Below are 11,619 nucleotides of genomic sequence, written 5' to 3' on the forward strand. Positions count from 1 at the left end.
CAACACTATGAATTAACACATGTGGAATTATATACTGGACAAAAAAGTGTGAAACAACTGAAAATATGTCTTATATTCTAGGTTCTTCAAAGTAGCCCATGTTTTGCTTTGATTACTGCTCTGCACACTCTTGGCATTCTGTTGATGAGCTTCAAGAGGTAGTCACCTGAAATGGTTTTCCAACAGTCTTGAAGGAGTTCCCAGAGATGCTTAGCACTAGTTGGCCCTGTTGCCTTCACTGCGGTCCAGCTCACCCCAAACCATCTCGATTGAGTTCAGGTCTGGTGACTTTGGAGGCCAGGTCATCTGGCGCAGCACCCCATCACTCTCCTTCTTGGTCAAATAGCCCTTACACAGCCTGAAGGTGTGTTTAGGGTCATTGTCCTGTTGAAAAATAAATGATGGTCCAACTAAACGCAAACCGGATGGAATAGCATGCTGCTGCAAGATGCTGTGGTAACCATGCTGGTTCAGTATGCCTTCAATTTTGAATAAATCTCCAACAGTGTCACCAGCAAAGTACCCCCACACCATCACACCTCCTCCTCCATGCTTCACGGTGGGAACCAGGGATGTAGAGTCCATCCGTTCACCTCTTCTGCGCCGCACAAAGACACAGTGGTTGGAACCAAAGATCTCAAACTTGGACTTGTTGGAATAATTGAATATAGATTTATCTTATATTTTTTTCCTTTTCTTTAACTTGACTATTTGATCTTTATAACCTTTCATGATGTATGTGTGAGTAAGGATGTGATGAGTTTGTCTGCAGGCAAGGATCAAAGGTGGAGCTGAGAAGGAAGCAGTCACAGATGAGGGTGTCATAAAGAGGGTGGCTGATTGTGCTGAACAGAAGATACACTGATCTTAAGATGGGGGAGACTGTGGAATGTGTTGTTACAAGATAATGGTGTTTATGACCTGTTTACGATGCAGCTGTTTTTCCCATCCTTAGAGAGCGACATTCATTGTAACTAGGGAACCCCCAAAGATAATAAAAAGAGAGGTGCAGACCGATGGTTTTCAGAGCGGTAGGAGATTTGTAACTGAAAGCACATCCCTGTCCGTTCTCCTCGCAGCGAGTGAAATAACTAATTATTTGTCTTCCTCTTCTTTTTGTGATGATTATAAGTATTTTAGGTTGTTTGAACCTGACACCCCTCCAACCTGAAGAGGACAAGCCACCCTTTTCCGGTCGAGAACCATGGCCTCAGACTTGGAGGAATTGATCTTCATCCCAGCCACTTCACACTTGGCTGCGAACCGCCCTAGTGCATGCTATAGGTTTTGGCTAGAGGGGGCCAGCAGGACCACCACATCTGCAAAAAGAAGAGAGGAAATCCATTGGTCCCTAATCCAGACCCCCTCCGGCCCTTAGCTGCACCTAGAAATCCTGTCCATAAAAGTTATGAACAGGACCAGTGATAGGAGGCAGCCCTGATGGAGACCAACATGCAACGGGAACAGGTCTGACTTAGTGCCAGCAATGCGGACCAATCTCCTGCTCCGCTTGTACAGAGACCGGATGGCCCCTAATAAAGGGCCCCCGACTCTGTACTCCTGGAGCACCCCCCACAGGGCACCACGAGGGACACAGTCGAATGCCTTCTCCAGGTCCACAAAACACATGTGGACCAATTGGGCTCATGAACCCATGAACCCTCAAGTACCCTGTAGAGGGTGTAGAGCTGGTCCAGTCTTCCACGTCCAGGACAAAAATCACACTGCTCCTCCAGAAGCTAAGGTTCGACTATCGGCTGGACTCTCCTCTCCAATATCTTGGCATAGGTCTTACCAGGGAGGCTGAGGAGTGTGATCCTACAGTTGGAACACATCCTCCAGTCATCTTTCTTATGAAGGGGGATCACCATCCTGGTCTGCCAGTCCAGAGGCACTGTCCCCAACCACCACGCAGTGCTGAAGAGGCGCGTCAACCATGACAGCCCGACAATATCCAGAGGCTTGAGGTACTCAGGGCGGATATCATCCAACCCCGAAGCCCTGCCTCCGTGGAGATTTTTAACCACCTCGGTGACTTCAGCCTGGATGATGAAAGAGTCCAACTCTGTGTCCCCTGCCTCTGCTTCTACCAGGGAATGTGTGATGGCAGGATTGAAGATTGTGCCAGAGTGTTTACTCCCGACCTGAAGAGAGAAAGATAAATTGAGAAGGGCTGCAGACATTTTTCTTTATCTAAAAAAATATCTTACTTAAATTGTTCTTTAAGTCTAGCACAGCAGGGTTTAATATTTTTTGTCGACTCACTTCATCACTAAAGCCAAACTCGGTTTGGCTTTAGTGATGAAGTTTTCAGTCATTAAAGGCAACTTTATAATGGATGAAGACCCCACCAAAACCTACATTACATACTGGAACATGACCGGATCATGTAATCTGGAAAAGCCGCCTTGAGTGTAAATTTGCTGTCACACTGTTTGTTGTCTTGCCATAGAAATTAATTACATTTTAAGTGCCACTTTTGGTTCACCCCAGTGTTGTACAGTGTGTGTATCGGGGTGATGGGTGTGAAATTTCCAGTGTTTTACTGCATTAGGATGGGGTATAACAACTTCTGTTTTTCAAACTTAATGATCTGGAAATTAAATTTGAATGCTCTATACACAGTCTGGTGCACCAAAGTGTTTAAATAACTGTTAGCTGAACTAATCAGAAGGCAGACTATATTAGGTGATCTGGAATCAATTCAAGTACCCAGGATTCTGAGGTGAATGAATCTTCAGCAGTGGAGACAAAGCACCTGAATTGTATGCTTTTCAGGAAGCATTAGATTGCTTTTGATTTTTATGCAGATGATACTATGGTTTATGTGCCCCTAAAACAGGAAGATGACTACTGTATGCCAAGTTTCAATGAGGGTCTTAAGAAATTATTTCCTTTGGTGGCTTACAACTGAATTTCAACTAAAATAAGACTGATGTGACGAGTTTTTGTCCAAATGTCAATGGTGGGACTTCATGTGTAGATATTATCTGGCAGAATACAGAACGCCTACTGTCATAAACATTGGTTTTAAAATGGATAGTGATTTTAGACTGGATTGGCAGATCAGTGCAGAAGTTAGCTTTTTCACCTGATGCAGCTGGTCAAAACAAAAAGCCTCTTGTCGAAATATGTCTTCAAAACATTATTCCATGCCTTTGTTACAACTCATCTGAATTACTGTAATTCTTTGTACCTTGGAGTTTGTAAGTCTTGGCGCCTTCAATTTGTGTAAAACGTTGCTGCACAACGTTTAACTGGAACATGGAGGACCGAGCATATAACTCTTGTTTTTTTCCTCTCGCCATAGTTGCCTGTCTATTTTAAGAGCTCATTTTAAAACTTTTTAAATTGTCTTGAAGGCTTTACCCCACCCTTCCTTTTTGAGTAACTGCACCTGCACTCCCCTCCTCAGTTAAGAAAATGGCGGAAGCTCGGAGGGATCTGACTTTAGCTGTTGCAGCTCCCAAATTCTGGAAAATGTTTGCCGCTGGAAAATTAGAAAAGCCTCTCCATCCATCCATCCAGCGATTATATGTGAGTCCCTCTCGGATGACTGAGCTTCTCACCCTGTATCTAAAGGAGACACCTTGTGGAGGAAAGTAATTTCGGCCGCTTGTATCCGTGATTTCGTTCTTTAGGTCACGACTCAAAGCTCATGACCATAGATGAGGGTAGGAACATAGATCGACCGGTAAATTGAGAGCTTTGTTTTTTGACTGAGCTCTCTCTTCATCACAACAGACCGGTACAGCACCCGTATCACTGCTGACGCAGCACCAATCTGTCTATTGACCTCCCGCTCCATTTTTTGCACATTCGTGAACAAGACCCCAAGATACCTGAACTCCTCCACTTGAGGCAGGAAGTTGCCATAAGAAGATGGGTACACTGTGCCCATAAAGGGATGGACAGGGTCAGCAACAATACTATGTGTGAATTAAGGGGCCAAAAGTGTGCAGAGGAAATGTATGAAATGTAAAATGTATGTATGTAAATGATGGATGTCTGGACAGAGCCAATGAACTGAACACATTCTTCAATAGGTTCAGTTCAGAAACAAGCTTTGCATCCTCCTCTCCTGCTCACAGCCAAACAGACATTCCACCTTCCTTTGACCCACAAGACCCACAGCTGTCCAGTAACACCTCACATTTTTTATCTTCCACCTCAGCCCTAGACCCTTCTGCTTCAACCATATCAGAAGATGCTGATGCTTCCTTTGCTTCCCCCTTCCACCTGTGTGTCTCAAGAAGTCAGGTGAAGAGACAACTGGAGAGATTGAATAGGAATAAGGCTGCAGGTCCAGATCATGTCAGCCCTAGAGTCCTGAAGGCCTGTGCAGAGCAGCTCTGTGGAATTCTGCAGCACCTCTTCAACCTTAGCCTGGACCAGAAGAAGGTTCCGGTGTTGTGGAAGACCTCCTGTCTTGTTCCTCAATGACTATAGACCTGTTGCCCTGACATCTCACATCATGAAGGTCCTAGAGAGACTCCTGTTGGCCCACCTGAGTAAGCAAACAGTAAACCATCAGGACCCCCTTCAGTTTGCTTATCGCTGTGGAGTTGGAGTTGAAGATGCCATCATACACCTGCTTCAACAAACCCACTGTCATCTGGACAAAGCCAGTAGCACTGTGAGGATCATGTTCTTTGATTTCTCCAGTGCATTTAATACAATCCAACCTGATTTGCTTTGTCAGAAACTCCAGAAGACTCAGGTGGAAGCCTCAACAATCTCCTGGATCAAAGACTACCTGACAAACAGACCACAGTTTGTGAGACTGAAGGGTTGTGAGTCTAACCAGGTAGTCAGCAGCACAGGAGCACCACAGGGGACTGTACTCTCACCATTCTTTTTCACTCTGTACACCTCAGACGTCCAGTACAAGACAGACTCCTGTCATGTGCAGAAATACTCGGATGATTCTGCAGTTGTGGGGTGGATCAGAGATGGACAAGAAGCTGAGTACAGGAAGGTGGTGGACCGCTTTGTGGCATGGTGTGGAAATAATCATCTCATTTTGAACGTGACTAAAACAAAGGAGATGATTGTAGATTTTAAGAGAAACAGGAATAAGTCAAAATCTATTTCTATCATGGGAGAAGAAGTGGAGGTGGTGGAGGAGTATAATTACCTCGGTGTTCACCTGGACAACAGACTAGAGTGGAGATGCAACTGTGAAGCCATCTACAAGAAGGGACAGAGCAGACTGTACTTCTTGAGGAAGCTTAGGTCCTTTGGTGTTTGCATATCTTCTATAAGTCTGTTGTGGAGAGTCTGATCTCTTCTGCCATCATCTGCTGGGGAAGCAGCATCAGAACCAGGGACTTAAAAAAGCTCAACAAGCTGATAAAAAAGGCTGGCTCTGTTCTGGGGACTCCTCTGGAACCTCTGGAGATCATTGTGGAAAGACGGATTCTTCATAAAATGAAGAACATTATGGAGAACCCTGAGCATCCTCTTCATGAGACTGTCCTACAACAACAGAGTGTCTTCAGTCAGAGGCTTCTTCAGATCTGCTGTAAGACGGAGCGCTACAGGAGATCCTTCCTGCCCACAGCCATCAGCATCTACAACGGCTCTTTGAGGAAACCTTCATAATATGAGCTATAACAACATTTAATTTCCCTTTGGGATTAATAAAGTATTTTTGAAATTAATTGAATTGTATCCCACACCACTAAAGTACCACCACCAGCCTGATTTGCATAAAAAGGATACAAACTATGCAATTTTCATATCTCCAAGCTGGTATATCCCTTTGCACAACAGTACTGCAGATACACAGACACAATGCCTATTTTACTGCCGATACAAATTAACTCAGGAAAATGTCTATCAGCAGATTGCCTCATTGGGTACCAAATGGTGGACAATTGAAATGACCAGCACACAACCCTCCATTACTCCACTGCTCATTTGTAAAATATTTACTGTTTACACTTTATACAATCTACTTCTAATTGATTGCAAACCTTATTTCCAAGGTACATATTTTCATAAAGTATATTAACACATCTACTATGTCTTATTTTGTCTTCTGCTTTGCAACACAGGGAAGAAAGACCTAAAATATATACATTTTTCTAAATGGGTGTTGAATTGCCTTCTATGAATTCCCTTGGTTTTGCCCTAATGAAAACACTTTAAATACTACCATACTGCTAGAACTCTTTGCCTTTAAAAAGGTTTCCACAGTCTGGGAAATGGTATTGAGTATTTTTCTTAGAATCTGTGTCATGTTGACACCTGGTATCGTTTTCTGCTGCTGTAGCCTATCTGCTTTAAGGTTCAACGGTAGTGCATTCAGAGATGGTAGTGTGCATACCTTGGAATGTTTATTTGAGCTACGTTTTCCTGTCCATCATCAGGAACCAGTCTATCAACACTCCTTTGACATAGACAAGTCCTTTTCATACACATAACTGCCAGCACTTAATATGGCTTAATATGAGACGTAGCTGTGTGTAAAATCCCAGTTTATGAAATGCTCAGAACAGCCATTCCGGCACAATAAACCATGGCACACTTAAAGGTTTTAACTTACTATTATGTACCTCTTTTTAATATCTTTTTGCTTATTTGTGTTTGTAGGATACAATTTCAACATTTCTTATTAAACAGTGTCATTCTTTTAAAAATATTTTATGAATACAAAATATCCGAACACTCACCTAAAGTCGTCCCTTAAGGGGGCAGTGTTGAGGGGAACATCTCCAGAGGTTAACACGGCAGACTATTGACTTCTTGCCTGAAAGAGAGTGAGGACAAAAATTGCAGGTTAATATCGTACAGCCCCCCATGACCTTGCAAGTATGGATGGATGATGAGATTGAATGAAGTGGATGTAAACAATATTTTGAGTGCGCTATTTTGAGTGTGCTACAGGCAGAGTTTCATAATCTGTTTATGTTAGGTGTTTGTGTTTTGAGTTCTGGTCTGTTTCTCTGCTCCTCCCTGTTTTGTTGCTGTGGATTAGTTCTTTCATTGTAGTTGAGATCCATGATTTATTCTTGCATTAAGCTGTTTCTGTTACCTCCCTGGATTTCCTGCTCATCTGTGTTAATTAGCCTCCATCCTTCTGTTGCTCTGCATTTCCCTCTGACCTGCTGCTCCAGATTTCTCCTGATTAGCTCCCTTTGTTTATTGGTCCATTCTCCTTCCTACCTCAGTATTTGTACTCCACGGTTTTCCTGTCCAGTTCCACTAAAGTTGGGATGTTATGTAAAATGTATATCAAAACAGAATACAAAAATGTGCTAATGCTGTTCAACTTATATGCAATTGAATACATTACAAAGACAAGATATTTAATGTTCCAAATGATAAACTTTTTAGTTTTTTTGCAAATATTGGATGAGCTATGAAAAAAATATCAACCCCTCCATACCTCGCACTACTCTAGAAATGTAGGTGTTTGCATCTTGCACTGTCATTTTTTTTTTTTTAAGTAGAGAGAAATGTTTTTACTATCTGGCTTAAAATGCAATTTGGAAAATTATTCACATTTTTCTTGCCATGTGATTGGTTGATTTGCTATTTGCATTAACAAGCAATTGAACAGGTTAACCTAATAAAGACTGTATGTTCTAATGTCTTGTTACTAAACCTTTGGTAAGAAACAGACAAGAAAGCCTAGTCTGATTCAATGTGGTTAGTTCTGGCTTGGAAACGGATTGATGAAGAAGTTGCAGGGAACATGGATCTTCCTCTGTCTGCTGGCAGACAATGATGTGTGAAACATTTGTGCATTTGCTAATAAGCTACACCTGTTCATTCCTACAGGAGAGGCTGGTCAACCTCCAGGAGGTTATGTCGAGTGAAAAGCTTTATAGGAAATTAGGTCATCAGAACTGACTGTAGAGTACATTAAATTAACCATACAGTTCCAAGTGTTTTTCCCTCTTCATTTGACCCATTAGGTCTCTGAACTGAAAGTTAATGTATACAGTCACATGACTTTATTGATATACCCCCCTACAGCAAAACAGACTCACATATCTGCCCTTTTTAGGATGTTTGACATCAGTCAGTTTCCAGGTGAAAGTCCCATTGGAAGGTTATCAGATAAAAAGAACAATTGAGGTTTATATGCCCGTCTTTATTGCTCTGTATACTTCTGAGATTATGCAGTAAAAAGATAGAGAAATATGTAAATAACTTATCTTTTTCATTCATTGTTCTCCCTGCACACTTTAATGTAGGGAAATTTTGGGGCCAAACAAGAGGTTGTGTCTTGATGCCAAGCATTACATCTTGCCTTATTCACCATCTCAAAGCTCTAAATCTTGACTGCACCGACCAGAATGAGGACAGCCGCTTAAGCAGATGACTTTTGTTTTCAACACAACCGCAGAGACCAGAGAAGACAGAGATATTTAAGATGTCAGATGTGAGATCAAAAACCTCTGAGGCGACACACACAGTCAAGGATCTCCTGTTTCATCATTACGATGTTTGTTTTCCAAGTCATCATCATAATCAGCTGTATTCTTTCACTTATCATTGTGCTTTAATGTTTTTGCCAGATTTTCTCAAAGTGCATTATGATCTGGCACCGAGCTAAATGAATCACAGTGAAAATGAAAACATTTTGGAGACAAACTTATAAGCTGGAAAGAGTAATGGAACTGAAAGCTAGCGGTTTGTGCCATCAAGCTTGTTGATTTGTAAGAGTCACATCTCAACATCTCAGAAACACAAAACGACTGTTTGGCTGATGATTGTTGATTTTTTTAAGCTAGGAAACCCATAACTATTTAGGAACATCAGGTAAAATAAAGAGGAATTTTAAACCAATCAGAAATACACCGAAGAAAAACAGCTCATCGCTTTTTTCAAGAGGTAAAGCCAAGAGCTCCTGCTGCCCAAGAAAATAAATACCATCGTGTGAAACAAATAAGCCACCTTAAGACAGCTGTGTGTTTTTCTAACACATTAGGATTTATGGATAATAAATTATTTTACCAAACCTGAAACTTTCTATATATGTTAAAAAATAAAAAATAAAATAAAAAAAAAACAATAACAGCTGTAAAAACAAAAAATAAAAAAAACATTGAACATTTTCAGTAAAATTTAAATAAAAACACAGTTTCAAATAGAAAGTGTTAAAAATGGTCCTGGATTCCAACAAGGAAGACAGAGAGAAAGTATGAATGGTACTTACGGTACCGGAGAGGATGCTTGGCTGATACACAGGAAGGATCAGAGCTCGTAACATGAGGAACAATGTCTGAGCAACGAACAGGTGAGAAGCACTTCCATTCCAGCCGATTTCCATGGCCACCTGACCACTTATCTGACAGGTGCAGATGATAAGAACATTGTTACTTAAAGGATATTTGCACTTTTTAAACCTCTGACACTTATTTTGGTGTGTCCTTGACTGTTTAAGTGAGAGTGAACGCCATGATGAGATTCAAAGCACTGTTTGAGGTCTGTAGAATGAAGAGTGTAGCAGCTTAAAATCTGGTACAGGGCTTAATCAGTTCTAAAAAAGTTTAAATCAGCCACTTTCCTGTGTGGAAAATAGTCTACACATGGAGAACATTCTGCCATAATGCCCAGGTCTGGCTGTATAAGCAAGTTTACCCAGAACGCAAGATGCTCCGAAAACCCTAAATATAATCTTGGGATCTACAGCAGGCTTTTGCTAATGTTGATATGAAAGTGCATGCCTACAATCACAAAGAAACTGGACAAGTTCTTAATTTAATAGTTCAGGATGAGGATACCTTTGTTGAGAAAAAAAGACCATACTAAAAACTAACATTACACATCACCCTGAACACCATCCCAACAATAAAACATGGTACTGGCAACATCATGATGCGGGTGTTTCTTCAGCAAGTACAGGAAAGCTGGTCAGATTTGATTGGAAGCTGGATGGAGCAACAATTACGGTGATTAAACCTACTGGAACTGTGATAAAAAAAAGGGCTGGTGGAGGACTCAATTTATCTTGAGTTCACTCTAAAGTTCACTCTTGCAGAACTGCAGCTAAGAGAGGCATCTTGAGTTCTCCAAAACAAACATTAGATGCTATCTAAAAGCTTTTGTAGTCCTACCATCACAAATTGCAAATTCTGCCACATCCTCTAGTTACATTCCCCGTTTCTAAACCTGTTGTCCTTCTTTCCTCCTGTCACTAAACTGTGACTTAGTTGTGTTCCTTGTCCTGCTCTCCTAGTGTTGTAAATTTTCTTGTCCTGATTGAATAAATATATGTTCATCCAGTACTTCAGTTTGTGCCAGGGTCCTGCTCCATTTGCATACATCGTAACAGATTTTTTTTCCATCAAACACTTTTTCCATTGGGCTGCACAGTGGCACAGTCGGTAGCACTGTTGCCTTGCAGCAAGAAGGTCCTGGGTTTGACTCCCAGCTGGGGGTCTTTCTGCATGGAGTTTGCATGTTCTTCCCGTGCATGCGTGGGTTCTCACCGGGTACTCCGGCTGCCTCCCACAGTCCAAAGACATGACTGTTAGGCTAATTGGTTTCTCTAAATTGCCCTTAGGTGTATGAATGAGTGTGTGCACGGTTGTTTGTGTGTTGCCCTGCGATGGACTGGCGACCTGTCCAGGGTGTACCCTGCCTCCCGCCCATAGACTGCTGGAGATAGGCACCAGCTTCCCTGTGACCCACTATGGAAGAAGTGGTATAGAAAATAATGGACTGACTTTTTTCCATAAAAAACCTGTGGGTGGGCTGAATAGAATAGATCCTATGAGAGGACCCAGGATGATCTAAAAAGATTGTGCAAAGATAACTGGCCAATGATCTATGTCTATTCTCCTACCTTGTGAAATACAATAGAATAAGTGCTGTCTTATTGGCAATAGGAGCTTGTGCAAATAATAGCGATTATTGTAAAAAGCAACCATTTCCTCGTGTAACCCTTTTACCACCCGGCTCGTTGTAATGAGGTGAAAACTATTTAGCATAAGACCCCTTTTTTTCCAACCACTGCTATGGTAAAAGAGACATTCCAATGTATAAAACTATGTTTAAGGCAATGTATGATTCTCGTCTGCAAAATGGTAAAAATTAGGCTTCCCAGAGACATTAATAATAATTATCTGGCGAATAATTTTACAGTGTTAACTGTTACTGAAGAAATGAAAACGGACACAATAAATACGTTTTTGAGGGGTCTCTTGTATTGAAATTTGTACAAGTGATAAACACAAGTTTCACAAGTATAAAATATATTTTTATCCCCAAAAGAGCAAACAACAATAACATAAAGAAAAAAAAAGAAAGTTTTACCCTTAGTTCACTCAATTTCGGAAGCAAGCTTGCAAACTACGTTGGCGCGCGTTGGAGCTCTTATTCATTCAAAAGAAAAAAAAGGTTGAGTCCACCCTACCAGTTTTCTGGGAACAAAACCGTCACGGTCCAAGCGATTAAGCAGGGACAAAAAGAAAACACGGACAATCCACTATCCTGGGTCGTCCTCAACTCAGGTATGTGCAGATCTCCGGCGACAACACTGTCTCTCCCCTCGTCTGGGTCTGAGGTAAGCAGCATAACCAATAGCAGCTTTAGCTTAGCAACTTGAGCTTAACTCGTTCATTCACATACTGGGATAATGTTTTGTCCACGAGTCCTCCG

At 41.6% G+C, this 11,619-nt stretch overlaps 1 long non-coding RNA gene across 1 annotated transcript; it reads right to left on the reverse strand.

Annotated features, from left to right (window-relative positions):
- Window positions 1-1,983: 1,983 nt before the first annotated feature.
- On the reverse strand, window positions 1,984-9,380 carry LOC124874924. Its single transcript, XR_007039915.1, has 3 exons — window positions 9,173-9,380; window positions 6,678-6,754; window positions 1,984-2,144 (listed from the first exon to the last, which is right to left on the reverse strand). It is a non-coding gene; the product is annotated as an uncharacterized LOC124874924 (long non-coding RNA).
- Window positions 9,381-11,619: the final 2,239 nt, after the last annotated feature.

The sequence above is a fragment of the Girardinichthys multiradiatus genome, chromosome 10 (genome assembly GCF_021462225.1).
Source record: "Girardinichthys multiradiatus isolate DD_20200921_A chromosome 10, DD_fGirMul_XY1, whole genome shotgun sequence".
Lineage (NCBI taxonomy): Eukaryota > Metazoa > Chordata > Actinopteri > Cyprinodontiformes > Goodeidae > Girardinichthys > Girardinichthys multiradiatus.